Source organism: Triticum urartu, chromosome 3A (assembly GCF_056163025.1).
Source record: "Triticum urartu cultivar PI428250 chromosome 3A, HENAU_Tu73, whole genome shotgun sequence".
NCBI lineage: Eukaryota > Viridiplantae > Streptophyta > Magnoliopsida > Poales > Poaceae > Triticum > Triticum urartu.
This window is the reverse complement of record NC_141875.1, coordinates 215,209,428-215,222,491: the sequence shown is the minus strand read 5'-3', so window position 1 is coordinate 215,222,491 and position 13,064 is coordinate 215,209,428.

Sequence of the window (13,064 nt, the reverse complement as noted above, 5' to 3'; positions counted from 1 at the left end):
GCATTGAGCCAGGAGAGGCGGCCCCCATAGGACATCATAGCGATCGTGGCAGTGAGACGACGCTCCATTTTGCAAACTAGAGGCATGAATTCTTGAATGGTTGGTCTTGTAGTGCCAAGCGGCAGGCCCAGGTAGGTGAAAGGCATAGTACCAACAGTGCAACCGAAAACGGCGGCGAGGCTAGATGCCGCACTTGCATCCAGGTTGATTGGTATGAGCGTCGACTTGTGAAAGTTAATTTTGAGGCCAGTTGAGGATGCATAGTCAGAAAGAATGTTCTTGACATGGGCTGCTTGTTGCGGGCAGGCAGGTAGGACAAGGAGGGTGTCGTCCGCGTATTGAATCACTGGGTAATCATTTTGGCCATTGCAGGGAAAAGCAGGCTGATATCTCCACGTCGAAAAGCATCATTGACCGCGCCTTGAAGTAGCTCAGCTGCCAGGACGAAAAGGAGGGGGGATAGAGGATCACCTTGCCGCACACCGCATCGGCAAAGGAACTGCCGGCCTGGGACCCCATTAAGAAGGACGGACGAGCGACCCGAGGAGAAGAGGCACTTGATCCAGGAGATCCACTTGTCATTGAAACCCATCTACTGCATAATGCGGATCATCGGTTCATGCGCGATAGTATCGAATGCTTTGGCGAAATCAAGTTTAAGAACGATGATTGGCCGGCCTGAGCTTTGGCATTGATAAAGATATTGATAAGCCCATGCCAGACAATCCTGTATAGTACGACCTTTAATGAACCCATACTGATTCCGGTGGATGAGGGTGAGAATGACACGTTGAAGTCTGTCTGCTAGCAGTTTGGTAATTAGCTTGAGGCAGTAGTTGAGCAAAGTAATGGGTCTGAAATCATTGACTATTTCTGGAGAGTTGATCTTAGGTATAAGTGTGATAAGGCCATCATTGATACTACTGACATCCAATGTACCTTCATAGAATTGATCACATAGGGCATAAAAGTCATGTCGAATGATGGGCCAGCATGCTTTCAAAAACGCCCCACTAAAGCCATCTGGGCTAGGTGCGCGGTCCGGAGGCATACCTTTGACCACATTATCGATTTCCTCATGTGAAAAAGGAGTGGTAAGCTGGTCAAGATTGGTAGCGTGGGGGATAATGGTTGAAAGATCAAATTTCATTTCTGAAGGGGAGACCGTACCCAGGCGGTTTTTGTAGGTTTGAAACAAGAGGGCCTCTTTTGCAGGATGATCGTCAACCAATGTGCCATCCTTAAGCTTGAGTGAGGAGATATTGTTTTGGCGATATCGTTCCATGGCCACAGCTTGGAAAAACTTGGAGTTTTCATCTCCAAACTTGATCCAGCGAATAGTACAGCGCTTCTTCCAATAGAGTTTTTGATATTTGAGCAGTATCATCAAGTGTGACTTGAGGATACGTCTGAAGTTCATTTCTGGAATTGAAAGGATTCGTTTATTCTCCAGCTCGTCTAAGTCCGCCAGGACATTGTTACAGTTCGTGATGGCCACTGATAAACGAGAAATATTCTTACTCCAAATTTTGAGAGCGTGTCGAAGAGCTTTGAATTTTCGGCAAAGGATTGTGGCAGCATTTGCGTTCCTAACTGGCCGTTCCCAAACCTCTCTAACTATGTCCATAAACCCTGGGTGTAAGGTCCAATAGGATTCAAAGTGAAAGAGCTTGGATCGGGGGATTTTGGTCTCTATGGTGACAATGCAAGGGATGTGGTCAGAAACAGGCTTGCCAAGGGGTTTAACTAGCGTCTTAGGATATGCGTTAGTCCAATGCAAGGATGTGAAGAACCAGTCAATCTGCTCAAGCAGAGGATCGATCTGCATATTGCTCCAAGTATAAGTTCTACCTTTCATCGGGAGCTCAATTAGTTGCTGCTTACAAATTATGTCATTGAACGTAATCATGTTGTGAATGTTACCCCCAGGTTTATTACGATTGTCCGGAGCTCTCATGTAGTTAAAGTCGCCCAATTACTCCTGACTATCAATTGATAGACGATGGTCGGAATACAAATGAAGAGGGACAACTCAAGGGGACATATATCTTTTTGAGTTGTGGATGCATAGATTAATATGTCGAACCAAGTTCAACAGGTTTCTTCCAGATAACCCATGCAGAAAGGTAGAACTGGCAGAATCACAATTATGAATGGAGAACTCCTCAAGAGTACTCTGATTGTGATCTTTTGGTTCAAAGAACTTCTACCTTAATGGTTCATGGTATTTGGAAGAAGGAAATACCACGGACCTCGAGGACTGTCGCAAGGTTACTAATATCCTAAAGGAACTAGGAACACTATCAACATGAAGTAAGTAGGGTAAATCTCGGGTTCAAGAACCCAGGAATAGAATGCCTATTAACTAAATGGCATCACGGGATGCTTTCGAGAATGACGACCAGAATCATCACACTAGGAATATAAAGCATTGCTAGATTACTGGGTGGTTCTCTAGGATGCCTAGGGTCATATACTAGCTCCAACATATATGTCAAGGCAATGGAGTACCTGAACAGACCGTTTAGTGTGCTTAATCTGGACCAAAAGGACATCGGGAACTGGGAGGAAGGATTTGCAAATGCATCAGATTCTTTAGAAACCTGGGATGACTCGGATAGCATAACAGCTATAAATGCTCAAAAAGATTTGAGACATCCTGCAAATTGGTGGCGTAACCACTTAACATCACAATATCAAGGTTCCGAGATCAACTATGAACATACGGGAGTAGTAGAAACTGAACTGAGACTTGAATCCATCAACCCTATAAGTCTATAGATTAGTAACACGTGATCCTGATAGAAAGAATAGAAAGCCTAGTTCCTTAACCCCGTAGGAAAGATAAGATGACTCGGATCATAAGGGAATAAGGTAGAGGAGTAAAAAAGAGCCTTACGTTCCCTTCCACAATCAATTCCCTTACATAACTAAAGAATTTCTAGACTCAACTTCGACCAGTTTGGCTTGGTAATCCTACAGGCAGTTAGGCTCTGATGCCAAAGCTGTCGGGACCCCGATCCTAAGTCACACCAATCTAGCATGTAACAAATCATATCACTTTGCAGCCTCACGCACGGTATTCCCACAGGTGCCACCTTACCTGGCCCGAGACCATTTGCGCCTTTTAGCTCATGTATATGATAGTGTCGCTAGCATCCATATGACACAGAACCCAGGCCGACATGACTAGTCGTAAACCCAAAGTGGCACTAACTTACAGGGACAGGCATACATGACCCAGCAACGAACGTGTCGGTCATCAGCGAGTGAATCCGGGCTGTAGCAGCTGGGCTAACAGGACTACGGGAACCTGGGCTGTAGCAGGCTAGCAGGACTCCGGAAGTCACCGCGTGACATTTCCCCGAAGGGACAAACACAAGAATGATGTGGGACACATGCCGGCCAGTCTAGGTGTTCCGGAGTAGTAGTAACTGGGCTAGCAGGACTCCGGTAAACCGGGCTATAGCAGACTACCATGGCTCAGTGGAAGCACCAGACTACGTTTCCCCATAAGAGGGGCTACCAAGGATAGACAACTAGGTTGTCAGATCCCACACATACCAAGCATTTCAATCATACACACAATATGCTCGATATGTGTAAATACAACATGGCATCACAACAAAACTCTACGACTCAAAGTATTTATTCATAAGACTCTGAAGAGCCGGATATTACAAACATGGGTCTCATGACCCAGCATTCAAGTCATACAAGCAATAGCACATGCGGAAGCTTAACATGTCTGTGTACAGACATCTACAAATGAAAAAGGCTGAGAAGCCTGACTAACTACCAAATCCTGCCAAGGGCACAAGATCGTAGCTGAGGTATTAAGCTAAATGTCGAAGTCCAGGCGGAACTACTAGCGAGACTGAAGTCTCTCTGCAAAACATAAATTAAGCAAACGTGAGTACAAATGTACCCAACAAGACTTACATCAGAACTAGTTACATATGCATCGGTATCAACAAAGGGGGTGGTGGAGTTTAACTGCAGCAAGAAAGCTTTGACTCGGTGGCTATCCTAAACTACGACTACAAGTAACTCTTTTGAGGTGGCGCACATGAGTCCACATATTCACCATATCAATACACCACTATGGATCCGCTCCCGTCTCCCTACGAGAACACCATCCATAGCACTCACGCTTATCTTGCGCATTTTAGAGTATCCACTTTCACTTGTCTATGAACTGTACAGGCAACCCAGAAGTTATTTACCGCGGACACGGCTATTCGAATAGATGATGTTAACCCTACAGGGGTGTACTTCTTCACACACACTCTCGCCACTTACCGCCATGTACACGTCATGTATCTCGGCAACCTTCAAGCGGAAGCCTGATGAGGGTGTCGGCCACGACCTGACTAACCACACAAGTCTCTAGTCCAGGTTTATCGCCTATTCGGGTTCCATCCGCAAGGAGATCCGGCCGGGGTTTCGCTCACGGCCCCAAACGATGGGAGCAGGGTTCCCGAGGCACCAAACGGGCGTCCCGATACACCGTGCCTCGTGTCTCTACCGCATCATAGCCCAACCCAAGGGTCAGAACTAAGCACGGCCCCCAACACATATCCTACAAACACCAGAAACTAGTTGTAACTCCTGGACAGAGATCAGGTTGATTAATAAGTCGAGAGAGCTTGGAGTGCCCGGAGCCCAATGTGTGGTAGTAGCTGTTCATGGATCACAAAGACAGAACACAGTTCCTAAGGATGATTTCAATGAGACAACCCACCATGTACTCCTACATGGCCTCTCACTGCTAACTTTACCAAATCGTGTTCACACACTTAGCTCACACACGGTAGGACATGTTCATCACCATTCCAATTCATCCCCGATGAATCAGACCTGACTCAACTCTAAGCAGTAGCAGGCATGACAAACAAGCATGAATGAGTAGGCACATCAGGGCTCAAACAACTCCTACTCATGCTAGTGGGTTTCATCTATTTACTGTGGCAATGACAGGTCATGCAGAGGAAAAGGGGTTCAACTACCGCAGCATGTAAGAGTTGAATCGTTGTTGTCCTAATGCAGTAAAAGAGAGCAGGAGCGAGAGAGTGGGATTGTATCGGAATGAACAAGGGGGTTCCGCTTGCCTGACACTTCTGAAGATAGTATAGTTCTTCATCGGTGTCATCGAACTCATCGTCGGAACCACGTCTACTGAGAGGGGACAATCACCGGCAACGAGAGGGAACAAAATCAATGTAATGCAATAATATGATGCATGAATGTGACATGGAAATATGATGTTTATTGAGCTAATGCAACTAGCAACCATATTAAATGAAGATGGTTTCAACCAAAGGTTCAAATTCAAACTCCATATGTGATTATTTAAATGCCAATTATGCAAATTGTCATATACAACAACCTTAGGTTGTTCAAACATGCATGCAAATGGTACAGATGGATAGACTAGATTTTTCTGATCATTTTTCATATATAACTTATTTCATTTGGAGTTACGGTTTAATTTCTATGATTTTTAGAAGTTTCAAACATTTTCTGAAATAAATAAATCATTTCTGATTTATTTAAAACTCCAGAAAACACTTACTGCGTCAACATTACATCACTGTGACGTCAGCGGGTCAACTGGGCAGCCAGGGTCAAACCTGACCAGTGGGTCCCGCATGTCAGTTACTAACTAAACTATCCTGGTTTAATTAGCGCTAATCCTAGATTAATTAGTGTGGCCAGGCCCGCGTGCCAGTCACTCAAAGGGGAGCCAAACCCAGCCAACCGGGGTCAAACTCGCCGGAGTTGACCCGTGGCTCGTCGCCGACGAGGCCAGAGACGGCGGAGGCATTCGGGTTTCGTCCCACAGTGACCAAATCGAAGGCCGAGGCCATCTACGGAACAAGGAGACTCATCCGCGTTGAATGGTGCGAGCGGGAGAATCTAGGGTGGAGCGAGCTCGTGGCGGCGGCCGGCGTTCAGCGTTAGCGAGTTAGGCGCTATGGCACATCTCAGGACGAGATGGTGAGGTCCACGGCTTCCTGGGAGTGCCCTGAGTGTGGTGACGCGCTCGGTTTGGACGAAGGCAAGCCAAAACGACGACGGCGACAAGTCCGGCGCCGACGAGGTCTCGGCCTCGACGTAAACGAGGACTACGCTGAGGTATTAAGCATGGGGGCAGGGGGTTCGGTAGAGGAGCTCACGGTGAGTCCGACGAGGGTCTCACCGAGCTCGGGGAAGGTTGGACGACGTCGGGGCATTGCCGGCGATCTCGGAGATCGGGGGTTGAAGACGATGGTGGTGACGGCATTGCAGGCCTCCTGCGGTCGCGTGCTTTGACGTGTGGCTCGGTGGCTGCGCTAGTGCTCGTCGGCGCTCTCGGACGTGAGCGAGGAGAGCGGGGGGAAGAAAGGCAGAGGGGAGGGGAGGGACGCGGGAGAGAGAAGGAGAGGGCCAGGGGTGCGTGGCAACGCCTAGGGAGACCCAGCGTGTCGAGGAGGCAACCAGGCAGGCATGAGGTGGTCGGCGCGCGATGACCACGCGCCCTCGTGCCTTCTGGCATGAGGTTGAAGGAGGCGGCGCTGTGGCTAGGTCGCTACAGTGGTGGGCCGCTAGGTGGGCTGCGTCAGGTAAGTCCACTCTCTCTCTTTCTTTACGTTTCTGTTTTCTATTTCTGTCTTTGTTTTCTGATTTAGCAAAAATACTAAACCACTTTTGTTGCTCCTGAAAATATTCATGTGGTCTGTAGATATAATACCAGAGTCACTCATAAAGTTTCAGGATTATTGGAGATGTATTTATTTTATAACAGAAAAATCCAATTAAAATAGTTTATGATTTAAATCAAAGGCCCAAAATAATATTTTGAAGCCTCCAAAAATATTTGTTTGAATTTTATTCTTGCCAATATTTTTCAAGGTTTAACAGAAACATTTTCTTGGGATTCTTTGATGATATTTTAATGTTGATTATTTCTGAACTTATTTCTGAGGGTTTCAACTAACCTCAATTCAACTTTTAGAATGTAGACATGATGCAAGATGCTCACTCATGTAATTAGCTACAAGCAAATTCTAGGGTTGTGACAGAGATCTAATAGAGATAATAATAATCAGATAAACATTTTCGGTATTTTTATGATATATATTGAAAGTAAAGATTGCAAAATAAAATAGATTGGAAACTTATATGATGAAAAATAGACTCAGGGCCATAGGTTTCACTAGTGGCTTCTCTCAAGATAGCATAAGTATTACGGTGGGTGAACAAATTACTGTCGAGCCATTGATAGAAAAGGGCATAATTATGAGTCTAGGCATGATCATGTATATAGGCATCACGTCCGCGACAAGTAGACTGAAACGATTCTGCATCTACTACTATTACTCCACACATCGACCGCTATCCAGCATGCATCTAGAGTATACCTGGCCATGGGCAGCCCGGCCCGGTCGGCCCGACCCGACCCGGCCCGAAAAAGCCCGACCCGGCCCGACCTTGTCCATGGGCCGGGCTCGGGCCTAGGTTTTGAGCCCGAAGCCCGGGCCGGGCCGGGCCTAGGCCCGTCAATTTCGTCATTTAAGGAAGAGGCCCGGCCCGTGGCTCGAGGCCCGACGGGCTTTTAGTGTGATGGGCCAGGCTCGGGCCCGATTTTTAGGCCTGACTGTCGGGCCGGGCTCGGGCCTGGGTTTTTTGCATCGGGCTTTGGTTGGCCCAGCCCGAAGCCCGGCCCGGCCCGAGGAATGGCCAGGTATAATCTAGAGTATTAAGTTCATAAGAACAGAGTAACGCATTAGGCAAGATGACATGATGTAGAGGGATAAACTCAAGCAATATGATATAAACCCCATCTTTTTATCCTTGATGGCAACAATACAATATGTACCTTGCTGCCCCTGCTGTCACTAGGAAAGGACACCGCAAGATTGAACCCAAAGCTAAGCACTTCTCCCATTGCAAGAAAGATCAATCTAGTAGGCCAAACCAAACTGATAATTCGAAGAGACTTGAAAAGATAACCAATAATACATAAAAGATTTCAGAGAAGAATCAAATATTGTTCATAGATAAACTTGATCATAAACCCACAATTCATCGGATCTCGACAAACACACCGCAAAAGGAGTTACATCAAATAGATCTCCAAGAAGATCGAGGAGAACATTGTATTGAGATCCAAAGAGAGAGAAGAAGCCATCTAGCTAATAACTATGGACCCGAAGGTTTGAGGTAAACTACTCACACATCATCGGAGAGGCCATGGAGTTGATGTAGAGGCCCGCCGTGATCGATTCCCCCTTCAGCGGAGCTCCGGAAAAGGCCCCAAGATGGGATCTCTTGGGTACAGAAGGTTGCGGCGATGAAAATAGGGTTTCGTGGTGTTCCTGGTTGTTTTCGGGGTATATGAATATATATATATATAGTGGCACTATTCTGATCCTGGGATCAGAATATATATTTAGATCATGGCGCGCCCCTACATAGGAGCGATCAGGTTGTTTCTGAATTGCCCCACCAACCCCGACTAAAAAAGGACCATGAGGCCACACCCATGAACTGCCGCACCACCTCCCCTCGATCCCACAATCTAGTCACCGCCGATCTCGCCCTGGACCCGCCCTCGATCTCACAATCCAGTCACCGCCGATCTCGCCCGGGACCCGCCCCAGATCCACTCACCTCTGGGAGCCCTGCCTCGGAACAACCCTCCGACTCCGATTTCGCACCCCGCCCCCACCTCTCCTGCTCCGCCCCAAACCTCCCCGCCGCCGGTGCCCCGCTCGCCGCCGCCCCCATCAAAGCCAAGCGCCACCCCCCTGCCAACCACGTGAGCCACTACCATCCCTACCAACCCCAGGCGCCGCCACCCCGCGAACCACGCAAACCGCCGCCCTAGCAACCCCAGGTGTCGCCGGCTTCCTGCCGCTGCCATCGCGCTGCCGCTACCAGCCGCCTCCCGATCCACCGCCGTGCGTGCCACCCAAGCTCGCTGGTACTCGTGCATCTGCAAGCTACTCTCATTAGCCGTTGCCACCTCATGTACTCGCCGGCTTCCATACTTAAGAACAGCCGGAGAGCCCCTGTAACTTCTACATCCGCCCATGTATCCTCATGCTCTGCCTTCGCTCTTTGATTAGTTGACCTTCTAGCGAGGGCCACCTTGACCTTTGCCTGAAGCAGCTAATTTTTAATTCCTGGTACGCATGTTTTCTTGTTTTGTTCTTTATCCACTAGTAGGAACTAAAATGTATGTGCTTTCTCCGGTGCGTAAATCATGAGCAGAGGAGAGAAAAAAAATAGTGGAATAAGACTTGTGTGATATGAACAACGTTTGACAAATGACAATACAACTTTTGTGTTGCTTATTTTCTTATCAATGAGGTTTTTTCAACTTTAAACAGAGGATTAGGTTGTTTTGGCTCTTCCTAGTCTCTTTTGGTATGTTTCTCTGCAAAAAAATTGCTACACACTTGTGTGTTTGTTGCTGTTGTGATGGTATACTATGAAGAAAATGTTAAAGCATGGTGCAAACTCCATATATTTACGCCTAACTAGAAACCCCATAACACATACTGTTGGTTGACGGTTTCACAATTTCATGTGCGTATACTTTGCTCAAATATTTTCTTTATAAATGCAACAAATATTTCTTGCACGCATTGAAAAAAGATATGATCTTTCTTGTTCTGCAGGAAATCTTATGAAGTTTGTTTCTCAATTAACTTCCATGTAACTTCAAATATTCATCCTAACCCTACCACCTCTGAGTTTGCCGAGAAAAATATGTAAGTGCAAGTGTGTTTAGCAACAGGAAGTTCTACTAGTTCAAATTTTCTGTCATGTAAAATGCCTTATTGCGAGTGTGTGCAGTAATAGAAAGTTCTACTACAGATCACTATCAAGTTCAAGGACATTCCGTTGAGAAGAACATCGAGTCATCAACTCTAGAGCAGCGACTTAAGGCGGCCAAGTGAAGGCACCATCAACTCTGGAGCAGCGACTTAAGGTGTGGGCATCCGGTCACGGAGAGATGTTTGGAGTGCTGCATTCCGCTCGTTGTTGACCCCATGTCCGCAAATGGCCGAGATTATTGTCGTGTGTGTACTGCAGCGACGATCGAATCCGACCTTCACCAGCATCATCGTTCTTCCTTCTCCGGTTCACCAACGTGCACCGCCATCCACTTGTGACATTTCACACACTAATGTAAAAGACAAACATTTTTGTACAAGAGATGTTAATGTAGTACTGCTCATGGGCAAAAGTTTATCAAAGTTCTCGCAATTTTTTTTGTAAACAGTATAGAAATTAATGGAAGTTCGATTTGTGTATGCTTGTGAGACAAAAACCTCTTTCAGTTGATGTCAGCCAAAAAATGTGGATATGTTGTGCGTGTGTGTGTGTGCAGTACACCAAATTGAAAAATACTATTTTCTGTCATGTAGATCAAAGAAAGAACATAGAAAATTTAAAAATGTGGATACACACGTTTTCTATGTATGAGCAAAAAACAAGAAAAATGCATAATTCTTTCCTTCTTTATTTTCCTCTTTGTGATTGTGTCCTCTCCCTGTGTTTTTATAAAATGTCCACAATGAAAGAAAATGTGCCCTCTTCCCTGTGTGGTATGCGCATTTGGTTGCTTCACAAAAAAGTCCATGAAGTTCAAGTATTATTGCTGCTGAAAAAGTTCAAAAATAAAAGAACGAGGAGTTCCCAAAGTTTGGTGCTTTCGTCAACACCAGAGGTTCATAAAAAAGATGCTCAAGAGGAATGATAAAAATATTAGTTGATATGACAACCCCTTCAAGTCCAAAAATGAAAACCAACAAAGTTCAATAAAAAACCACTAATCCTAGAGTTCAAAAAATAAACAAAAAAGGTTAAAAAACTAGGAACATTCATGACATATGTGTAGAAGTTCAGAGGGAGCTATGAGAGAAAATTAGAGAAAAAAATAGGCACAAAAAAGAACAAACTTGTTTATTTCATGTAACAAAAACTTCAATAATTCAAGGGTGGGATTTAAAAGTCAAGACTCAAGATACGGGATGTGCAAGGGAGAAAAATCAACGGTGTAGACTTGAGTAATTCATGGTGGAAAACCAATAAAAATCAAGAAAAATCAGGTTTTCTCGTTACTAGAGAATAAAACCAAGAAGTTCAATTAGAAAAAGCGGATGAGTTTGATATTTATAACAGAATTTTCCAATTACTAAAGAATAAAACAAATAAGTCCAATTTGAAATAACGAGGAAGTTCAATGTTTATAACAAAACTTTAATTTTCACATTTCTAAAAATACACAAAGAAGTTCAAATAAAAAAAGTTAGAGCGGTTCGATGTCCATAAAAACTCAGATTTTTTCCGTTAGTAAAGCCAAATAGAGAGCAGTTCAAATTGATAACTGCCTGAAGTTCATGTACTGCATGGTGTGCATTTCATGTGAGAAAAAAAGAATAAAAAGGAAAATTCTAAATATTTAGTTACCCGAAGTTCAAGTGACCTGCCCGGGAAGCTTCAAAAAAGGATTTTCCCCATTGTTAACAAATAAAACTAAGAAGTTCAAATTTAAAAAAAAGTAGAGTTCGATGTCTATAAAAATGCAGATTTTTCTCATAATTTTCCCCATTACCAATGAAAAAAAGCTAGAATTTCAGTTCGAAAATATCCAAGAAGTTGTATGATGTGTATTACAAAATTAGGATTTTTCCGTTATAAAAGAACAACACCAAGAAGTCCAAATTGAAAAAAACCAATAAGTTCAATTTTTAAAAATACAATAGTTCAATGTACATGAAAAACTCAGATTTTCCTCGATACTAAATAATAAACCAAGAAGTTCAATTTCAACAAATGGAGCAGTTCAATATTTATCACAAAAACTTAAAATTTTCCTGTTGCTAACGAATAAACCAAGAAGTTCAGTTCGAAATAACGAAGAAGTTGTATAATGTTTATTACAAAACTAAGATTTTTTTCCGTATAAAAATCGAATACAATACTTTACTCAAGATATGAAAAGGTGAAGTTCAAATTGAAATAACAGAGAAGTTCGGAGTTTATTAAAACATAGGATTTACCTGTTAAAAAAATAAAAAACACAAGCTATTTTTTGCACTTTAAAAAACAACTCATATACGAAAAAAATGGTTGCTAGAAGTTCAAGTGCTCGGTGAGGAAAAGTTTAAAAAATTCTTGTGAGAGAGCTTCACCGTGTATTTAGATGTCGAAAATACAAAAAAATATGTTGTTTTTTGTGTTTTAAAATAATTCTCTCAAACCAAAGAGAAGTTTCAGAGTGATAACGATCGGAAGTTCACGTACTACATGGTGTGTATTTCATATAATAAAAATACAATAAAGTGAAACTGAGTGAAGTTCAAACAGACATGTTCCAGAAGTTCAACTACTTCACACGGTGCAAAAAAAACAACACGTCAAAAAACAGCACGTCAAAAACAAAGTGAAGTTCAAACAAACATGCCCAGAAGTTCAACTACTTCACACAGTGCATTTTCGTTCGCGATGAACGCATAAATCATGATCTCGCCATTTTTTAATTTACCTCAAAACGATAGGAATATCATTTGTGTAAGTTCAAGTCCTCGGTCGGAGAAAGTTAAAAAAATTATTGTGAGAGACGTTTGTACAAAAGGAATATTATTTATGTAACACTAACGAATGGATGAGAAAATTACAAACAGAAATACATCACAGAAGTTCAACGTGAAAACAGCAGGAAGTTCAACTACTACGCTGAATGAATTTTAGATGAAAAAACTTTTAAAATCATCGCGAGTATGAAAAGATGATCAACACGGGAAACTTGCGTGCTTACAACAGCTTTCCATCGGTATATCACCTCCTCAATTCCGACGAATGGATGGAGAGTTATGAGCAGTGGATGGACACCTACGAGCAAAAAAATCACGTGAAAAATAGAGTGAAGTTCAGGTACATGCGCCGAGAAGTTCAGGTTCTTCACGCGGTGCATTTTCGAAGAATCTGTTTTGCGATAAAGGCAGAACGCATGATCCCACCGTTTTCGAAATTACTTGAAAACGGCTAGGAATCAGAGAAAACCA